Here is a 22,560-nt window from a genome sequence, read left to right on the forward strand (position 1 = left end):
AAATGACCTATATCACGGTTTCCTGGCGAGGGAGCAAGAATAACTTCATGTTTAGTGAAAACATTTGACTTATTCTTGACGGAAGAAAACACGCTACAATAGATTTGAATTGTGTCCCTGATGAATTCATACACAATCTCTACGATCTGAAGAACTTTATTGTCCAATGTTTTCATCAACATTGATCAGACTAGATTAGCTTCCATTCTGCTAGTCAAAATTCAAAATTAACGGTGCGTGTATAATTAATTTTCGTAAACGATCATTTAGTACGCAGCTAAATAAACTAATCCTTCATTTATGATAGCATGATGAAGTCTAACCCAGTCATATCTCATTTCAAAATCATCGCTTCACTCTGCGGATCAGTGTTCAAATCAGACATGTTGTCATACCTTGATAAGTTCCGAACATATTAAAAATTTATGTATCAAACATTTATATTTGCTGGAAATGCAAATGGCGTGGATTCCTAATGTTTTCAAACACAAATTAGTGTTCGTTGAAGTGTTGTTAGCACAGACCACATATCGGTTATGGCAGTCTAGAAGTTGCAAAAATATTGAAACACCTTGATTGGCGACCTTGAATATGGCGGTAATTTTCAAATTGTCGTTTTGACAACTCAATAGTCGAAAAAAAAATAAAATGAGCGGTAAAATGGTTGAGACCTGACAAAAAGAACGGCGGTTTAATTGTTATACAGCAACGAAACAAACGTACCTCCCTGACGTCCCGTACAGTGTAGGGGGCATCAAGACCTGTCTTCGGCTCCGAACCGTCTTGAGGGAGAGTGTAGCCTGTCTTGTAGATCTCCTCGCCCTTGTCAACGTTGACTTCAACCAAACCTTCATAGGTCGTGTCATCTACTTTCATGGTTACATGGCACTTCTGTTCGCCAGAAATAGATATTCAAAATACCAAGAAATGAATGGAGAAATACCTTTAAGAAGGTACAACATAACAAAAACTTTTTTAAAGTGACATTACCTAGGTACCTTATAAGTCTCTCTCTCTCCCTCCTCTCTCTCTCTCCCTCTCTCTCTCTCTCTCTCTCTCTCTCTCTCTCTCTCTCTCTCTCTCTCTCTCTCTCTCTCTCTGAATTATTAATTATTAATAGAGCATTCGTTTTGCGTCATTGCTGTCATATTCATTGGAATACCGGCGATTCTTATTAACCGAACACGCGCGAAATGAATACGCATTTGCATGTACATGTCAGGGTGTATTTTGGTTCTCCAGTTGAGACACTTTCCATGGTATGTTTATCTCGTAGACTGCTTTTCAACGTGTAATATACGTGTTTTTAGTTTAAATTTACATTTTCATTAAAAGACGTTATTTTCTAATGAGCTAACATGCCATGCTAATATATTGAAAGTAGTTAGCTAGACAGTCGTTACCTGGGCAACACACGCTGTCACGGCCAGAATGAACGCTACGAACTTCAACCCGAGCATGATGTCTTCGTAGAGAATTGCTCTAATTCAGACAAAAAATATAGACATTAGGGCTGCACGAAAAGATTTTATAGGCTCTTTCCCCGAGGCGCGTTCTACCTTGAAGTCAAACTATAGCTAACGTCGCGGAAGATTTCTTGCAGTTAGCATTGGTCATCGATACAACTACAGCGCAAGCCTCGCTTTCCATTAATTTGATGTCACTTATACTCGCGCCATTTCACGAAATACAGTATTCGCCCCCAACCGGGGATTTTCGCAACCAACCGTGTGTTTGCTGGAAAATTGATATCGCCGAGGTTGTAAATTGTTCCAGGCTAGAGTGCATGGATATTATTAATAGTGCTAATGAACTGATTGAGAATAAGTATCGGCATTGCGGTGCGCCGCCACTCGAAAGACATTTCATTGGGATTCCCGTACACTAGTCTGGGCGTCCGAACCAGTATAGTGGTGCCTTCAGACAATCTATTTTTTCAATTAATTCCAAATCGCCTCTCCATTTCTAATTTATTTTTTATAAAACACTATAATGACAATGAGTTAAAGCTGTTTATTCATATTTCATTTGATGTAGCGTGCATTCTAGCAACGGTGAAAACGCAGCCTTATTGTCTGAAAACCATTTACAACGTATTATATTCATTAATTTAAGAATAAATATTTCAACCAAGAAAATTATCACCAATGTGCAAAGAGAGCAAGGCACTAAGTTTTCATAATAGTCAAAGACACAGACCAATCTACTATAAGGATTGAATACTGGTAGCGCACACTTTAGCCCGGCAGCCAGTGGGGTAAACCTTGCTTTGTGGTCTTAAGTTTTTTTCTTGGTGGATTTCGTTTGTCAAGACCACCACAAAAAGAAATATAATTACTGGCCCTCTGTCAGCATTGAGCAATTTGAGAAAATTAGCATAATCAAATGGCCGCCAGCTTATTGATTTTTGTATGAGAAAGAAGACTCAAATGGCTTTATACATTACTGTAACTTTGTTTTTCTCGTTTAATCACCAAGCAGTTGCTAACGGCTAACTGGAACATAAATATTGGCATATATTATTTGAATGACATGCTAATTTGCATAATTTCAAGATGGCGGCTAGCGGTAAACATGTCCGGCAGCCAGCTGCCGATGGGGTAAACTTTGCTTTGTTGTCTTAAGTTTTTTTCTTGGTGGATTTCGTTTGCCAAGACCACCACAAAAAGAAGTATAACTACTGGCCCTCTGTTAGCATTGAGCAATTTGAGAAAATTAGCATAATCAAAATTGCTGCAGCTTATTGCACTTTTTATGAGAAAGAAGAATCAATGGCTTTATACATACTGTAACTTTGTTTTTCTCGTTTAATCACCAAGCAGTTGCTAACGGCAAAGTGGAACATAAATGGTGGCATATATTATTTGAATGACATGCTAATTTGCATGATTTCAAGATGGCAGCTAGCTGTAAACAATTCTTTGTTAAGCGCAACTCTACATTATTAACATTTACTGTACTTTGTGCAGTTATTTTAACACAGTAGCTTTTACATCACTGTTTTAATAGTTGCACGTACATAAACTTCTTTTTCTGTTGCAAATTTAATGTTGATAATCAGACATGTAAGCAGCCGACTAGTTTAGCCTTCGTCCATTGTCGAGCTGCACTTGTCTGTTTACTTGTAAAAGATATAAACTGATGCCGACAGTGTTCTCGTAATTGTGTTTCACTCTGCCAAGAGCCTCTGTTATGTTTCTAAGTAAGTTAGTGATCTTTATGCCTTGGCTAAAACCAACCTGAGTTGTGATTTTCTAACCGAAACAATGATTAAGTAAGGTGGAAACTTTTTCCTAGCTCGACTATCAATGAGTTTTATGTACATTTAATAAAAAAACGTTGTGATTTACACTACTTTCGAGGTTGATATGGATTTTGCTGACGTCACATTGAATCCATGATTAGTCACACTTTGTGTATCAGAAAAAGACTATGGGTTTGGAGTACAATGACTTATAGAAGATATTTCCAAAGTTACTTGGGTTCTCTAAAGGTAAAAAGGGGAAGGCGGCTCAACACACCATACTATTTTTGAGGATGTTCAGATTTTTCGAATGTTACTCTTAATATGTGTATTTTTGGGGGGTTTAATTTATTTTTGGATGTACTATGACGATTCGTCGTTCGGTCTGTAGTGTCAAAATCATTTGTGATCCATTGTAACGTGCATTTCGAAACTCTTAAATGTGAGTTCTTCTTCAGTCTTTTAATATTGTTATCCTTATTTTGTTCGTGTATGACCTCTAGAATTACATTTGTTCATTTAGTAACGAAACTATTATTGATATATTTGGATCTGAATCCAACCCATTGTGAGATTGTATATTTGTATTGTCTGTGTATGGCCTGTTTTCCTTTGGACGTTATTGATCTCTCTCGTTCTTTACTTATGTGTTTATTTGTTTGTTTTTTCTCTTTTTCGTTGATCCTTTGCGTTGATTTTGGATCTTACTACAAGTAATTCATCTTTTAACTTTTGTTTCTCTTGTATGCTGTTATTGGTTTTTCAGGGAACAGAAACTGAAGACGTTCATCGCTTTCAATTATATGTTGTTACACGGGCATATCTCAGCAATTTACCTTAATTAAACCAGTAAAAATACTTTTGTGGGTCGCACAAGTTTCTGGCTAGATATTGAAATGGTCCGTTATTTTGGTGTGAGTTTATGTGTCGAGAATTCTCCCTTTATTGTATCATTGACTTTGTAAATCATTAATGACACTTTGAGGAGAATACTCTATTGTAAATTTGAAAGTTCAGTGTAACTTATTGATGTTAGCCATAAATTCACATTCAGCTCAGTTTCTGTTCCCGTATAGATCATGAAAACATCATCTCTGAATCGTTTCCAAAAGGAAAGTCTGCTTCTGTGTAGTTTAATGACCTCAGTTTCAAGGTTGTAGAATGTTGTATCAGCGATTTCCGGCGAAACTGGTGAACCCAGGCTACAGCCACAAATCTGTTGGTAGACGTTCTGTTAAATTCAACCGTGTTATGTTGCAGAATTATTATTGGTAATTCTTTAGTGGAACGCTTCGATCTTTTCTTTATATTTTACAGCTGTAATTGATAGTTGATACTGAATCAAGTGCGTTTGTGACAGCTTGCTTCAGTTTGTGGAGTATTTGTGTATATTACACACTTGTTTTTATGAGTAATTTGCGATACTACAATATTCATCTATATGGCACCGAACACTTTTCAGAAATTCGCAAAAGACGAAAATCAATTATCCCAAATTAGTTCCAATCTTACTTTTCATATTCCGAGAGATATTTTAATACATTTAAAGTTCTTAGGGATTTGTATTTGGTACGCCTGTTTGCGTCTTATTTTTTGTTTGTTTCTTTAATTAATTCTTTTCTTTTGCTTCCATTATCAGAGAAGATTTCCTCAATCTGTTAAATTTTCTCTGTGTGTATTTTGAATATGATGGCCTGGCCATCGTATTTCAATGGTAGTTCTTTGGCTGAAAAATTTGGTGACCCTGAAAAAGAGCCCTTTGGTTTGGTTTGGGGAAGTAGTTTTTTGTACGTAACAACTTATATTTTGAGTTTATATGTAAGTTGTTATTTGACTTCTTCTTCGAAACGTCCGAGAAGGTTCTTTGCTTGTTGTATTTGGTCTATTTCTGTTAGAGATTGCATTCCTTGTAAGACTGTTGTGGTATTTTCGTTTGCCAGTTATTGGACCGGTTATATTTGTGTTCGGGCACGTGTATAATGTTGAGAGAGCTGTATGAAACACGGAGCCTAATTTTACCTCGTTGTAGACTTTTTGTTTCGCCATAGTATCCCAACACTGTGTCCAAAATTATAGAAGACGAAAATATTAAACATATTACGAGTTACATAGGAAAACAAAGAATATCCGCAAAAATAGTATGGTGTGTGGAGCTGCCTTCCCCTTTGCCGCCGCAATTAATTTAGCATTCATTGTAGCATTGTTTATAATCTACTTTGGCACAGTTCAAGCTTTCCTATAAAATATGGTTTATGTGTTAATTTATGCAAATTAGTATTTAAATTTATTCATCTATGATTACTAAGCTTTTTTTAGTTGACGCACGAATAGAAATGTGCTTTTACTAGCAGACTTTAACAATATAAAGCCTACTTCTACTGCTTCCAATGGTAATTTGTGATAATTTTATGTTAATTTATGCAAATTAGTATTTAAATGTATTCATCTATGATCACTAACCTTTTTTTAATTGAAGCACTAATAGAATAATCGCAATCATACCAATCCATAATCCAATGACAGGGTCAAAATTCGAAAAACAATAGTTGTAAATATAGACACAAAACAGCACAATGTGCTTTTACTAGCAGACTTTAACAATATAAAGCCTACATCTACTGCTTCCAATGGTAATTTGTGATAATTTTGTGTTAATTTATGCAAATTAGTATTTAAATGTATTCATCTATGATTACTAACCTTTTTTAGTTGAAGCACTAATAGAAATGTGCTTTTACTAGCAGACTATAACAATATAAAGCATATTTCTACTGCTTCCAATGGTAATTTGTGATAATTTTGTGTTAATTTATGCAAATTAGTATTTAAATTTATTCATCTATGATTACTAACCTTTTTTTTAGTTGAAGCACTAATAGAAATGTGCTTTTACTAGCAGACTTTAACAATATAAAGCCTACTTCTACTGCTTCCAATGGTAATTTGTGATAATTTGGCGGCCATTTTGGTTATGCTAATTATCTAAAATTGCTCAATACTGACAGAGATCCAGTAACTATTTTTTCACTTTGGTTATCTTGACTAGCAAAATCCGGTTTAAAAAAAACTTAAGACCCTAACGCAAGGTTCAGGACAAAAAGTGGATTTGGCTGGCGCACACTTAGTGAAACACCATGACATAAACAACAATTAAAGATCATCGAATGTTAACGGTTACCCTGCTTAAGTTTGTAAGCTCTGTAATGACCTCGTCGATCCATTTATAATTTTTGTATATGTTACCCCTGGATGGTGATTTTTGACAAAGCAGTGAATATACCAAAGGCCGCATTATGGAACAGTGTAAGCCCGTAATTGAATGCCAAAATACGAGCGTCTTCGCAAAGTACTAAGTGAACAACGTTTGTGTGAAAGCTGAATACAGGCAAGGTATGACACTCACCTCGAAAGGTTATGAGTGTTGATATCGTATCGTGGCCAGCCGAAAAACTGGAACTCGATGATTGACATTCCCTCTATATTGTGTTTCACTGACATCAATGTGCAAATATTATACAATTTGTGCTGTGCTTATTCAATATGCTAGATAAAGAAATGAATTTCCATACATCAGAGCAAACAATGAACACCCGGACAAATATTACATAGATATATTTTCCCGGTAAAGTGCCATGCACAACATGTTTGACGCAGAGGATGTTCATGTGACAGACTGGTTAGTCCTTGCTGTGTGCGTTGCAATCGCGATACGAACACATCAAATGACAGTGTTCTGCGAATGTTTAAGTGTCTGTTTATATTTATAAGGGTAAACCCCTTTTTTATAGCAAAATAGCTACACTATAACCTGCCTTACATTATAAAATAGATACGGAAATCGATGGCTGCGAAGAAAAACTTAACTTTATTAAGGTCACCATAAACATGAAACGCCGAATGCATTACGTCCAAATTATAATTCTCCTTCCCCTAAGAGTTCTGTTTATAATGCTCTCATTTGCTTGCCCATGGATGTAGACAAATGATGAATTTTGAAATAACTGGAAAAATATTCACCGCGATTTGTTTTCGGCGAAAACTATGAATTGTTAAATAAAGAATACAAATTCAGTGACACTCCCGTTCTTCGTCTGTGAGGAGCACGCCCGACTTTTTCTTGACTATATGAAAGTGAGTCCACACACTTTTGAAAGTCACTTTTCATGCAGCTGTGTCGTATTTAAACAACGCCCTGTCCACTAATTTCTATCGAGTCCTGACACGAGAGACACCATCTCCCTTGGTACTGCATAAGGTAACTACACCATCAAAGAGCAACGCGATAATCAATTGCGTTTCTCGAAGTCATGAAACGTGTAAGGCCATCTCAAACCTGAGATCTCGTGCATGGTGAGCTTATTAGTTAAGTTTATCCAAATCAGGTGGCCGTATTGTCAAGTATTACGTCCGAAAAAAATTTCTAGCGGATATTAAACACGTACAATATCACGGTTGTTACAGGACTCACTGATAATTAATGTTTTGCTGCATCAAGTCAACCGACATCGATTACAAACTCTGGACGACTCTGGATTCAAGAGTCTGAACATGGGTTATCAAAAGTATGGTACAAGTCATCACGGAGATCGCTGTGTGGAAGTTATTCGCTACCGTCAAAGTAGATTTGAACGGCGTCGTACAAAGCCAGGTATTCGGCGGTGCCTCTGATTCAGCCCAGTCTACAAACTTCATAGATGTGTTAACAAGTACGTTTCTTAAGATGATAATCTGGCTTTCGAATAATTGACAATGCCTCGGTTTATCATCATGGTATGGCGACGGCACTTGCTTGATTAAACGTACAAGGAATACAGCATATTATACCACGGAATTTAACCCGGCTTAATTAGCTGTCTTCGGGTAGAACACACCCTCGGATTTCATGTACGGGCTTTTAAATTTTAATAATTCCCTTTTCTCTACCACTTGTTAGGGCTCATTTTAAAGCTCATACTGTAAGAAACGTTTTCACCGTCTTAGTGTTTTTGAAAATCGAAAATTTTATTTTTCCCAAAACGTTTACACAGGTATTGCGGCCATTTTGAATTTTAAGTATCGGAAAATCATATTATTTGGTAATTTGTCTATTACCAAATTTTGCAATGTGACCCCTAATTTTTATTCTTTGTTTTGGTTAAAGCATGGTTGAAAGTTTCTTTGAGGAAAGTTTCGGCAATTTTTTTCTTTAAATCTTTCAGTTTTGAGGCGCACACTACCTTCAAATAAAGCTAGCAGTCTCTATTTGCCCCAGTTCGTCACGAATACTTGTCTATGAAAATATAGCACTTGCCACACACGACGTGATCCAGGATATCAGTCCGGCTGATATAGTAAAAGGTACTCAAAACATTGCCTAATAGATGTAATCTCCATGTGGCTGCAATGCCCAGCGTTCTGTGAGCATCGGTACTATACGCCTGATTGATGTTACCAATAAAATGATAATGGAGGTCGCACTAGAATTCAAATTCCTTCCCCTAACATGAAAAATTCGAACTCTGCAAAATGCCAATTCTCCTAGATTATCATTCTTTTATGAATCAGATTCAGCCTTTATTACATTCGTTTATAAATCGAAAAGAAAAATGGGAATCTGCTATGTTAAACTGTTAAATGGAATTAAGAGGCATACAATGGAGAGTAATGGTTGTGAATTGTGGAATATAATGTTGACTCGTGAAACTGATTTGATGAAGTAGCAGTTTTATATAGTCATAGCTATACCTATCCCTTTATTTCTCTCAAAGTGGACTCTTTCATTTCATTTTGATATTTCGCAATATTTTCTCCGGCTAAATTATTGCTATGTCTCTTTTATTGGCAAATGTTGCAAGTGAGTATCATTTCATGTTCTTCCCTCTACCGATAGAAATTCAACATCCATAAGTATAGTTGCTTCTCTGTCAAACAACTTAGAGAAAAGGGGAATGTTACAGAGATATTCTTCATAATTCTGGGCGGCATCCATCGTGCTGCATGTTCTTCCGCTCTATGTTAACTTTATCAACTTGAAGAGCTTGCTCTATTTACCCGGATTCTTCACCATGTGATACAGCTCGCCATCTCTTTTCAGGCAATAGCCATCGTGAGGATGTCGAGATACAGAAACAGTGTAGAGGTTCATAATCTTTATTTCTAACAAAGGTGTTGCATCAGAAATAGAAGGACAATTATTTACTTGTTTGATTACTCACAGTTCGCAACGCCTTTGCACTTAGTTCATAATTCTGAACCTCATTATGGACCTTTATGCAAATTTGATGTTAAAGTTAATGACCTATGTAACAGCTGGTCGAGTACTAGAACGTAAAATAGAACGTTATAAAGCTACACAGAAGGCAGGGTTTTAAAATTGAATTCAAAATGGAATTGAATGTTGAGTAACTTTTATAGATCAGAATAGAAGACGCAATAATTTACAACAACATGTTGATGCCTTTCTTTATTATTTCTTACAGTATCCCGCGGATTTTCTCAGCAGCTGATGATATAAAATAACGTAATAAGCCTCAAGTGCAAAAAAACTACATATACAATCAGTCACCAAATAAGTAAACATTCAGTGTGTCGTATTGCCAGTCGTTACTCTCAAACGTCTTACCAACTTTGCTTCAAGTTAAATAAAAATAGATGGACACTTTTAACGGCTAAATTTATGAAGGCAAGTGAATTACCGCCGATGTGTGTCTAAGTTCAGATTATGAATAAACATCTTTCGGCAGTTTTGTGTCAACCTTCCTACAGGCACAGTATCTCAGTGAGCTCGACCAACATACAGTTACGTCAATTGTAAACAAGCTCTCACAGAACTCCGTACGTGTTATGCCAAGAATTTTTTCGTACGTGGTTTTATTACACTGTTTCTACAACGTTAAACGTATCCTCATCAACACCACTCTCATTGACTGTCCTCGTTCTGCGCCAACAGAACATTCCTTTCACGATATCACAGTCGCTTAGTTTTGTACTTAACAGTTGCTATTGTTTTTGTTGTTGGTGGTGGTGTTCTTATTGTTTGGAATTATTATGATGATGATGGTGATGATTGAGGTAGTTGTGATGCTTTGAGGGGGGGGGGGTAGTATTGTCGTCAGAGCAAGCCGCAACAAAAACATGTTGATCCAAATTGTTCCACTCGAAGCTGCATGATGTTTTCCCTTCCTATGACGGTTTGCTCCGTACGCTGTACGTGCACTTTCAATTGATCAATACAACCTCCTTCTCTTTCTCCAAGGCAACAAAATATGATGTCAGATATTGTTCGCAAAAGTGCTCACAATAATGCTGAGAGAGAGAGAGAGAGAGAGAGAGAGAGAGAGAGAGAGAGAGAGAGAGAGAGAGAGAGCGAGAGAGAGAGAGAGAGAGAGAGAGAGACAGAGAGAGAGAGAGAGAGAGAGAGAGGCGCCTCGGAGAGTACAGGAGACATGTTCAGATGTTAACCCCTTGATATTGTTTAAATCCTGCTACATTTAATCTCTCAAAAGTTGATATAAAGTTATATGTTGTTGCTAATTGAAAATGATATACTGTATCATGATGGGAAAAACACATTGTATTAATATGAAACGTGTCCCTGCTTTTAAACACAAACCGAGTCTCTATTGTCTCATAAAATAATGGCCAACGTTTCCATCGACATTTAGCAGACTGGGTCAGCTTCGATTGAGCGACTCAATGTCAAACTAAAATTTGCCGCATTGTTGACACTGAGTAGGAACGAAAGCCTTGCGGCTTGTGCAGAAAATTATTAATTGTAAACATGCAAGTTGGTACTCAACTGAATAAACTATAATAGCTTGATAACGTCAAAGTAAGTCATATCTCATTTTGAAATCATGTTTTATTCTGCGAACCCTGCGATAAGTTTTGAACAATATTTAAAAATGACATATTTACATATTAAAAATTTATATTTGCTTGAAATGCAAATGACGAGTACTCAGAATTTTCTGTTTTCAAACGCATTTTAGTGTTCAAGTGTAGATAGCACTGATCATATGTCGGTTACACAGTTTACATTAAATGACACAATATTGCATCATCTCCCGAGTCGATTGGCGACCTTGAATATGGCGGTAAATTTATCATTTTGACAGCTCCACGGCTCACCAGTCGAATAAATACCAAACTGAACAGGTACAATGATTGAGACCTGACAAACAGAACGGCGTTTTGACATAATCAGAAGCAAACGTACCTCTTTGACGTCCCTTACAGTGTACGGTGCATCGACACCTGTCTTCGGCTCGGAACCGTCTTCTGGAACAGTGTAGCCGGTCCGGTAGATCTCCTCGCCCTTGTCGACGTTGACTTCAACCAAACCTTCGTAGGTCGTGTCATCTCCTTTCATGGTTACATGGTACTTCTGTTCGCCAAAAAAGAAAAAAAATCAAAATATCACGAAATGAATGGATATGTACATTGAATAAGGTGTAACAAAACTTTTCTAGCCTGAACAAATCTCTCTCTCTCTCATTGGAGCATTGGTATTTGGTAATTGCTGTCATATCCATTGGAATACCGGCGCCCTCATTAACCGAACACGCGCTAAATGAATACGCATTGGCATATAAACGTCACGGTGTAATTTGGTTCTCCGGTTGAGACACTTTCCTTGGTATGTTTATCTCGTACATTGGTTTACGTCGTGTAAAATATGTTTTTTTTTAGCTTAAATTTATATTTTTAATAAAAACCATTTTCTCATAAATTAATATATCATGCAAATATACTGAAAGTAATTAGCTGGACTGTCGTCATTATTACCTGGGCAACACATGCTGTTACGGCCACAATGAACGCTACAAACTTCAGCCCGTGCATGATGTCTTCGCAGAGAATTGATCTAATCTAGACAAGAAAATATATACATTAGTGCAGCACGATACAAATTAATCGACAGTGATTTGCAGCTCCCATCATCAAAATTCCCACTTATCACGAATGTAAGGTTCATGGCTTTTTTCCCGTTTGTTCCGAGCTTCGACATGTTCTCTTTCAACTTGATCGAAAATCGAAAAATACACATATCGTAGCCTTGTTCGTACTGATGTAAATGTTATGAACGAACGACTAAGGACAGAAAATATTCTGCTTTTCAACACAATTATATTATATCTATAATGCCTCGGAATTTCAAAATTTGCAGACTTCAAATTGCAGTCAGCTCAGGAGAAACTTACAATTGAAAGAATCCAGACAAAAAATATATACATATAGATATACAAACTTACAATTGAAAGAATTATCCTCGACAACGGACCGAAATAGGAAAATATATTATTCAGTTCACTTACCTTGATTCCAATGGTAAACTGACTGCCGGATGTGTGCTGGAAGGATGAGATGGACGTAGACGAAAGTTACAGATATATAACATTTCCAACCATCTCCAGCTGCGATTGAATTTGCTGATCTTTTCAACTTTTCTGCACAATTTATTATATGGTATGATTTCAGCGCCTACGCGTGCAAATTAATGTTTATTCAAAGGTCGTTCGGCAACGTAAAAAGGAATGTTAAACAGGTATTTGTGTTAATAGTTAATCTGTTTACTCGTGTTGTGCATGTTGAAAGGTGAATAGTTTTCGGTCTCTATAATTAAAAAAATATACAGATTACAAGACATGTATTAGGAACATAGTTATGTCTTTTGAGAACATTGGTTTCGTTCCGGGAAACAGATACACTCACGGTATTTTTAGCCATGAAGCATCGTGTATAATGAAAATCATCTGCCCCCAAACACAAACCGTTGTGTTGCACACTACGTAATGCTATAGTTGGAAGGTGATTCCCGGTCAGTTGGATCGCATTTTAAATGTACAAAGTATCCTTGGAGAGTACACACATACAGGTAAGGCTGCACTGACAAGATTTTCCTTACAATTGGCATTTGGACATCATTTGGGAGCGGAATGTGACATCATAGACAATGCTGAAGAATTAATTACAGCTTGTGCACACAACACATTGCAAAGTGAAAGCTGGCACTACTGAGACGTCTCACAGGTCTCGAAACAAATCCGAGGAAATTACTCATTTGTCCAGCATTCGACTTTTGTCCATTCATATCTCTAATCTGACGAACTTATCTCAAGTTTCACAGACGGCTTCTTGAATTCTCCATTGCGTTATTGTTTTCCATTAAATAAACATGAGATTCACCTTAATTTCACACTTATACTGGACGTATTTTCTGGTAGTTCCCCGGATACTATATCACATCTCATAACGGACTGTTACCAGCAAATACTTGTAATTTGACAGTGTACAATTTTTGAAATCTTCTATGCTAGCATCACTTGACAAAATGCTTATATACGTTTAGTATAGTACGTATATTGACGTATATGGATCACAATATTAATTGTATACGTAATGTATATACTTGTTCATGGAACATTTTGATACGTTGATATGCGTAGCGTATTTCTATGCAGGTCATCAGTATACATAATGCAGATCTTTGTACACTAAGTGTACACTGCACTTTTGCATTTTATTTGTATACGTACGTGTATACTTAATGTATTTGACACATGTACAAAATCAGCATATGTGTATATATTGTTGTATATCAAGGAGTTTGCCAAGAACATGTTGAGAAAAATTCCTTCTCTTCAAACTCATGAAATTCTGTATGATCTACAAAAATCTGAAATGTTGCGGGCAGTAATTATAAGACTTACGCCGTTCTGACATACTTCGACAGACTGCTGAGAGTACGCTTTAGCATGTATTGTGACCACTGCCCTCATTAATATGTGACTAATTACATTAAAGTAATACTGTAGCTGACGTCTCGGAGTTACCATTTTCGTGTACGTTTTTCACCCGGCTCAATCGTTTACGGCTGCGCTCTGCATGTGACAGGTAATCGCTTATAAAATACTTTGCTTATTAAATCATATTCAATAATTGTAAGTCAGTCGATTTAAATTTGCATTGTCAGTTGGTCTTAGGCATTTTGTGAGGTAATGTTTACAGGAAGAAACCACCTATCAGGAGAACAATTATCCACCACAGTATTACCCAGTTTGTAACACTGTTTGTCTACATGAGCCTTTCTATATGATCGCTTTACTTAGTCTCTCTCTCTCTCTCTCTCTCTCTCTCTCTCTCTCTCTCTCTCTCTCTCTCTCTCTCTCTCTCTCCTCTCTCCTCTCTCTCTCTCTCTCTCTCTCTCTCTCTCTCTCTCTCTCTCTCTCTCTCTCTCGCATTTCCTTTCGACACACGGTAGGGTGACAACTTTATTTAGTAGATTTATTACAGAGAGTTGACTGGAGGGTGGATTTTGCACCGTTTGTTGACTTACGTCAATGGGTGGGTGGTTTACAGTTCTCTCGAATTTACGAAAGGGGGACATTTTTCAAAAGTGTAAAAACCGTGTGCATGAATTTGACCTCGATAGGGAAGTAACAGCAAGATCTGAGAAAATAAACTTAAAATGCTTCCGAAATGTTTGTATATTTGTCTTAAGTTTGTGATTCTTTTTTGAAGAAAGAACTTTATCGTTCACATTATTTTCTACTATATATGCGGTGGAATACTAAGTCGGTAAATATAAACCACGACCGTCCAGCAGTTGCCTTTTAAATATACTTAAAACATATTAGGCACCCTTCGAAATGCAGGGATATTTTATGCTTAAAATTTCTAAAAGGATCTTTAATGCTTCTGATAAGAGCCTTCAAAGTCTCTTCACTCGTATGCCACTGTATGATAGCGTGCTTGTGGTGAAAGCGTCTCCCTTTTTGTGTTAGGAGTAATATTTGTCTTGTGTTTCGGATGCCTTCCTGTATCTGCCACAAGTGAAGTAGGATCCTACACCCTAATTCTGTGATATTTCCATCAAAGAAATTGTTTTTCTATCACAGTACCTCCGTGAATGTTTGCATCAATAGTCTTACTTTACACGGTAATTGCAACCTACGATCACTTGTAACTAAACGCTGTTGTTAATCATAAAAACTGATGTCAGTCCAAAAGCATTGTCCAAACAATGTTGACTTTATGAGGGGTTGAATCCGTCGGTAAACATCTGACCGTATATTGATGACGTAACGGTTTTCGTGTTAATATGTCATATGGAATTTCCATTCGCTAATGTTCATGTAAAATATTCTCAATCGGAATATATCCTTTTCTTCAGATTTTCTTTCATAAACGAAAAATTAAAAAAGCAAGAGCGTTAGATGATTATTATTTCTAAAAACCTTTTGCGTGGGCAGTTACACTGTTTCTTATTTTGAACTAGTTACTAACTGCAGTAGTTTACGAACTTCATTTTATCGCCCGAGACATGTTTGTACAAGCAGATATACGCCCTTAATGTGTCACGTAATGTTTAACAAATGCTGTACCTATTGATTTTGCTGATTGAAACGAATACGACACGTCGATTTTACAACCCTGCGGTAGCAAAAATATTTCTTTGATACGCAACAAGAATTGGTTTATTCAAGCAATAAAACATTGCCTTTCTTTGTACATGCCGCCTCTCACACGCAAAGGCGAATCGGATTCATATTCCCGAAAGCCTTGTAAACACATTTCGGAGTATCTGCACGTGGCGACTGCAAACTCAGATCAATTTGAAGAGTATAGACCGTGATCATTTTAATTCGTATCATGAGAAATTTTAGCGAAGCGCTTCGTTAGCTGAGTCAACTGATGGCATCATGGTGAAGTGAGCCGATTGTCATTGGTATCGGACATAGAATAAGTCTGAGACGATGTTGAAATCCAGATCCATGTCCAAGAGATAGTATTTTGCAGTCACAAGTGTACAGAATATGTTACGTGTGCAGCACCGGAAACAGGAAAGTAACTTAAAACTAAGTACGCTTTATTCTGACAAAGTAAGGAACGGGCCAAAGAGAAGCCCTACATTGCCATGGTAGCATTTACTCGTGGGTTGCTGTGAATACCAAAAAGTACTCGTATACACACTGCATAGAGCACTTGTTAATTGATCGATCTGTGGATTTTGCCGGAGGATTACGTTGTTAAGGTCAACCCCAGGCACATCGGCACGTGAGTCAACAAGCTTTAATTCAAATCGCCATGTTGACTTATAAAGCATTCATCTTCAAGGCACCTTGAGAACACTGTGATTGCAGATTTCCGACTTTCCGGATGAAAGATGATCGTGCAGAGCAATCGATTGCACAACATCTCTAGTCAATATCTTCACCATTGGTACACATCATACTGATGCATATGTCAACGTTAAGGCGATGACCTTCTTTCTGAGCAGTCTCACCCAGTTTTCGGAATACCTCTGTTGACGCAGCGTGAACGATATACTGGCTTGGTGAAGCATTTTTATAGAACAAGAAAGAAGATGGTCGTTTTCAGCCAAAAGTTTTTTGATCGTTTTATGGAATCAAAGATCCGAACGAGAATGTTCTTACTTGGGACAAACATATTGACAATTTATGTCTCACTCTGAGTAAGAGAAATCGGTTACTTCGAAGATTATTCAAATTCATTCCATGTCATCTTAGAATAGTTCATTATTATGGTTTAATTCCGTCAGCTTTTGATTACTGTTGTGTAGTTTGGGGAAATACAACTTTAAAAAAATATCGAGAAAGTGTATAAGTTACAGAAAAGAGCACTGAGAGTTCTTCTCAATGTTGATTTTAATACCTCAACCGATTCACTCTTTGAAGCAGCCAATGTTTTTTTCCGTTAAACAACGCATCTTTTATTTTACATGTGTTTTAACCTATAATTGTCTTCTGAATACTGCACCAACGTATCTCTCTGAGAAATTTGTGCCTTTAAATGATGTTCATGGTTACCAGACACGTTCTGCTGCAACTCATAAATTGCTACTCCCTCAATTCCGTACACAAACAGGCAAGAGGACGTTCTCTATGCGTGCCTCAAGTTTCTGGAACTCACTTCCTGATGATATTCGGTGCAGCCACAATGTTGAAATTTTTAAGGCCCGGCTGAAATGTTTTTAGGCATAATATTGATAAATAGAACTTTTGTTTTTATCTCTTTATTCTGTTGATTTTTTAAAATATTTTATGTATATTTTTATTTTGTCTGCTATTTGACGTCATTGTTTTTTTTTTTCAATTATTGGGTTTTAATTCTGCGTGTTCAATTAGGACCCCATGGGAGATTACAGCTTTATTGGGTATTTTAACTCGATTTGAGCATGTAAATGGGTAATCCTTTAAAGTGAAATAAATAAATAATAAATAAAGGATTGGATACTGGGGCGCACACTTAGTGAAACATTATGAAATCGTAAATGACGAGAATTTAATAACCCTTGTTAATTTTCAAACACACGTGAGGACTTCATCGACCTGTCAATGACATTTTGTATAGGGCACCACTGCCTTGGGCTTTTCATTAAACCAAACTAATCTGACGATTGTGGGTTCGAACCCGATTGAAAACTAGCCGTATTCATAAGTAAGGTATATAATCAGGTGAAACAAAGACACAGTGTCAAACCTTGCCCAGGAATAGAGGATAGACAGTAAGGAAACCGACAGGGCACTCTGAGCAGCTAAACACTGTCCAATGTAAAGAGAGTACAAGGGATAGGCGTTCGATGAAGAATGGCCTTTAATTTCCCCTCCCACCCACCCGACCTATGGGAACACTTCGCTTAAGGATTACCACAATGAACATCTCGATCCCATCCTTAACAATAGAAATATCCTTGAGCGAAGTGATGAGGCTTTAATACTATATTATTGCATTAAAAGAGCCAATAACGAGGTAGCGCGCGTCCATAAAATATTACCCCTGATAATCACAAAGTGAGACGCGGCTTTGAGTTCTATAGGGTTTCGGAGCGCTTCAAAGTCGACAAATTCTCATTTTTGTTTTTGGCGCGTAATAGTCTGTCGCAAACTCGAATATTATAATCGCTCAGAGTTTTGAGTGAAATAAAACGAGAGAGATCACTGTGATAGAGGCGAAGTTGTGTAAAATTTTTAAATACGGTGGATAAGTTTAGCCAAAGGCATGCGATTAACAGAGAATGAAATTTACTTCCTGTTTGATATATTGGTTACACGTTCCGGTGTGTCGACTCTAACAGTATAATAGTATCTATATAATCCCATGTAGCATGAAGCTGAATTCCCCGCTGAGGTTGGCTGTTTGTTAATGTTGAAATGAATACCTTGTTGACATCCCGCACAGTATACGGAGCATACAATCCGGTCTTTGACTCAGAACCGTCCCCAGGAACGGTGTAGCCGGTCCAGTAGATCTCCTCGCCTTTGTCGACGTTGACTTCAACTAATCCTTCGTAAGCCATGCCGCCATGTTTCACGGTCACGGGATATTTCTATAGGGAAAGTATAAAGTTTGGAATTGCAGTTTGCCGATATGTAGCGCTTGGTGACAGGAAAGATTGCCACACTCCAATTTCGCTGACACATAGTAACGGAATTAATGTATTACAAGATTCACTCTTTTGAGCTGACATAAATAAAAAAACATATTGAAGAGGTCAGCTTTCTTTCAATACATTACACCACTTAATTTATTACGTAGCTGTAGAACAAGTACAGGTAGATATATGGTGTGTATAAAAAGTGTGCTGACCTTTGGTAATTGTCATCACAAATGTATGAGAACTTTGTGGTTGGCTAATAAACACCTATTGCCTGGTCATGAGGGCTATAGCGCCCGTCTATTACCCCGAGGGGCCGTGCGTTACCAGAAACACATCGCTATTCCCCGAGGCCGTAGGCCGAGGGGTATAGCGATGTGTTTCTGGTAACACACGGCCACGAGGGGTAATAGACGAGCGCTATAGCCCGAATAAAGACCAGGCTATAGGTGTTTTATAACACACCACATGCTCATGGTGTATTGTTATATAGTTTTTAATCTGTTTTGATATTTTGCACGGCAACAATCCATTGTGACAAGTTTACCGGGCGATGTTTCCACAGCGGTTTCAGTTGTACGTACGTGGTACCACTATCTTTCAAAAAATATTCTAAGCATACCTAGCAACATCCTTAGTTGCACTTTAATCTTTTTCGTCGATGAGCTGTTCAAGTTCCTACGCTGTTGGAATGTTGGAAAACGTTGGAAAATCTGTTTCAGAGAATGTGTCGTCACCTATCCCGGACGCACATCACGTTCTAGTCACCCGCCATTGTTGCAAAGCTGCAGACGACACTACTGTCACGTGACCGGGCACTTTTCCAAATTTGGTCAAAACTATTTCCCTAGGGAAATAGCTTTTCAAAAAATACCCTCTGACGTCACTTTTGTCGATCCGATGGGGACTAGACGTATCTATTTTCTCGTCACGTGACGTATTCTGGCGAATCGCGACATGGAATGAGCATGTGGTGTGTTATAATATAAACTGGGCATGCGTTGTCAAATTAAGCAATACCATATCGATCGCCCTTTAACGTTACATTCCCTCAGGAAATACGATGGGTCGGTTGGTAACTTTTTTCTATTTTGTTTTTCTCAGTATATTTGGGCGTAACTCATAACTCTCTCTCTCTCTCTCTCTCTCTCTCTCTCTCTCTCTCTCTCTCTCTCTCTCCTCTCTCTCTCTCTCTCTCTCTCTCTCTCTCTCTCTCTCTCTCTCTCTCTCTCTCTCTCTCTCTCTCTCTCTCTCATATCAATACTGAGCGGATTGTGCCGAGTTGCTTCACCGATTCAACTCGCGGTCTTTTAGGGCGCAGACTATATTAGTTATTGTGTAATCTAGTAATCAAAGAGTCACCATCGCAAAATTAGAAGTCAACTCTTCAACCTCAGCATTATCTGTTTATGTGACAAAGTGCTCAGATATAGTTTTTAAATACGCAATAAAACAACAGTTGTCAATTTCCTCCGCTCTTTCAAGGGCAGTGAAATTGATTTTAATGATATTCATACAACGACACTTTTTTGAAATGCAGTTTGTACTTCCAATTCACTGCGAATGTCGGCGAGAGTTTGACATTCCATGCATGTAAATATTGGTAACCGGTCTTGTGGAACATGTTAATTGAAACTTATTAAAAACAATGTTAATGGCAGCATATAATCTATGTAGTAGGCAAACATCTGCAGCTGACCGTATAGAATTTGCCGTGCGTTGTCATTCCAATTTTCTCATCCTTTTTCGTTTTCCACTGTGACCATAGTACGTTCCAACGCCGTCACCATTGAGTTGTCAAGAGCAAGCTTATCCGGGTATTTGTGACAGGTAAACACTATTAAAATCCATGTGCACATGCGTGGAATAAACGCTACGGGCAGAAAATGTATATTATCCCCGATCTCGCGGTAACTCAACTACCATAGTAGTCGAGTTAAAACAAAACAACAAAAAACAACAAAAGAACTCTCGATTATTCTTCTACACAGCATTCACTAAATCTTTTGTTCACAGACTTGTACCATGTCTAGCCCCTGTTTCAAGTTGATGGAGCTGTTCAAGTTGTACATCATTGCTCCTCGTTAAACAATCGTGAATAAGATGCCTACAAGAAAGTTCTTTGTCCACGTGACAAATATACACAATACGGTCTTGAATACACTGATCTTGACAGTGCTCTGTGCAAGCTTTGTTGTCATTTTTGTCAACCATTATACCATTGACAAACTCGATTAGATTGCGTGCATGAATAAAGTTCTCGCAAAATTCTGTTTACGAAAGGCTAACCTACACCTTCTCTACCAGCTTCGGTTTTGGCCACAGTCAAGGCGCGCCCGCACACGACCGAATCAGATTTGTCTGCACAAAGACTAGTATTTGCGCCCTCAGGAAAACACTAATGCAATGCTTTGTTTTTTTATGGATCCGATGAAGAGCCCAAGACGTTACAGAACGTTTCACCTTGTACAGGCTTTACGACATGCTTGTGCATACTCTAAGCAATGTAAGAGGATAACACTGTAAGATTTATTTCGCACTCATTTGCATTCACAACTTCACTAGACCTGGCTAAGTTTTAAAAATATTTCCTAGTACTCCTTACTGCCTATAAAAACTTAATGATATTATGGTAAAATAACCTAGCGTCCCATTTCCATGTGGCTTGTGACGTCATCGTAATTAACATCTCCAGGACATACTTTACGTTTACTTAAAGCGTTAATCTAAAATACGTCATCACCAATTTCTTTATCTCATATGACCAGATGCCCTTCTCAGGATCTGTGTATAATTGTTCCCAGTACGCATACTCGACTGAACATATAAGGCATTATTTGATTTGTATCATTAAATCACAAACCTACACAGAGGCATCAGGGAGTCTGGAATGACCAAATGTCCTATCTCAGAGTCTATGGTCACGATAACCGCCGTCGATAGCATTGTGATAACTAACAGGCAGTTACCACCTGTTTAAATCACTCAACACTTAGCCTAGACCCTAGATAGGCATCCGTTATGATATCCCGGTCAACAAAGATTATAATGACCGGGTTACAACCCCTTACAGCGTGGTCACAATGTCTGTTTACCTATGACAATAATAGTGTGCGGCGCTTAGCAACCAAAAATGCAAACCAAGTGGAGCATCATATAGAAAACTAAGGGATTGCCTGTAAAATAACATTACTGTCGTTTTCTCCATGATTGCGTACGACAGGCAACATTTCTTTATCACTAGTTTGATCAAATGTGTATGAACAGTTTTGTAGTGATTATGGTATCAAAAGCCACTGTGTAAGACTAGATTTCACCAGGCGACACCAAAGACGATGCCTTGACAGCACGGTGATGGATCTTAATTTATCACATAAACAGCATGACCTCTCAGCGTCATGCATGTATATACGTCAATAGGTTGAACTTTAACTGTTGAACTTACTTTGTAACGCTGGTGCACGTGGTTGCCTTTATGTAGCTAAAGGTTATCTGTCAAAAACAGACAAAGTCCATTGATAGGTATGCCGAGACACAGTCCGTCGTCTGTCCCTCCTTTGGTAAAAACATAGACCCCGAGGGTCTATAGTAAAAACTCTGTACATGCTGCCCGCCCACGCCCTATGGCTCTTAGTTTCTCTCTTGTCTGCCCTCAAAAGTCCCTGACGTTTTGCGCATGAGTGAGAACAAGCTGTTGACGTGGCACGTACGACGTAGACTGACATGAGGCGACAGTAAGATAATACGGACAGTGCGAGCTAGCGTTTTGTCGCTAAGACTAATAGGGGGGGGGGCGAAAGTATAGAGGGTCGGAGCGTCTTGTCAGTAGGACTGACATAATTTGCTAGAGACTTACAGCTACCACGTAAAGCCCAAATCGACCTCTGTACCAGTCAGTTCATCTTAAAGAATTATCCATGTCCTTCTTTACACGTCC

General features: G+C 37.9%; 2 long non-coding RNA genes across 2 annotated transcripts in view; both read right to left on the reverse strand.

Annotated features, from left to right (window-relative positions):
- The window catches only part of LOC139129767 (uncharacterized), a 462,294-nt gene that overhangs the window by 99,959 nt on the left and 339,775 nt on the right, over positions 1 to 22,560 (reverse strand). The window lies entirely within an intron of this gene.
- On the reverse strand, positions 673 to 6,683 carry LOC139125526 (uncharacterized). Its single transcript, XR_011550263.1, has 3 exons — positions 6,648 to 6,683; positions 1,404 to 1,482; positions 673 to 891 (listed from the first exon to the last, which is right to left on the reverse strand). It is a non-coding gene; the product is annotated as an uncharacterized lncRNA (long non-coding RNA).

This window comes from Ptychodera flava, chromosome 3, assembly GCF_041260155.1.
Source record: "Ptychodera flava strain L36383 chromosome 3, AS_Pfla_20210202, whole genome shotgun sequence".
In the NCBI taxonomy this organism is placed as follows: domain Eukaryota; kingdom Metazoa; phylum Hemichordata; class Enteropneusta; family Ptychoderidae; genus Ptychodera; species Ptychodera flava.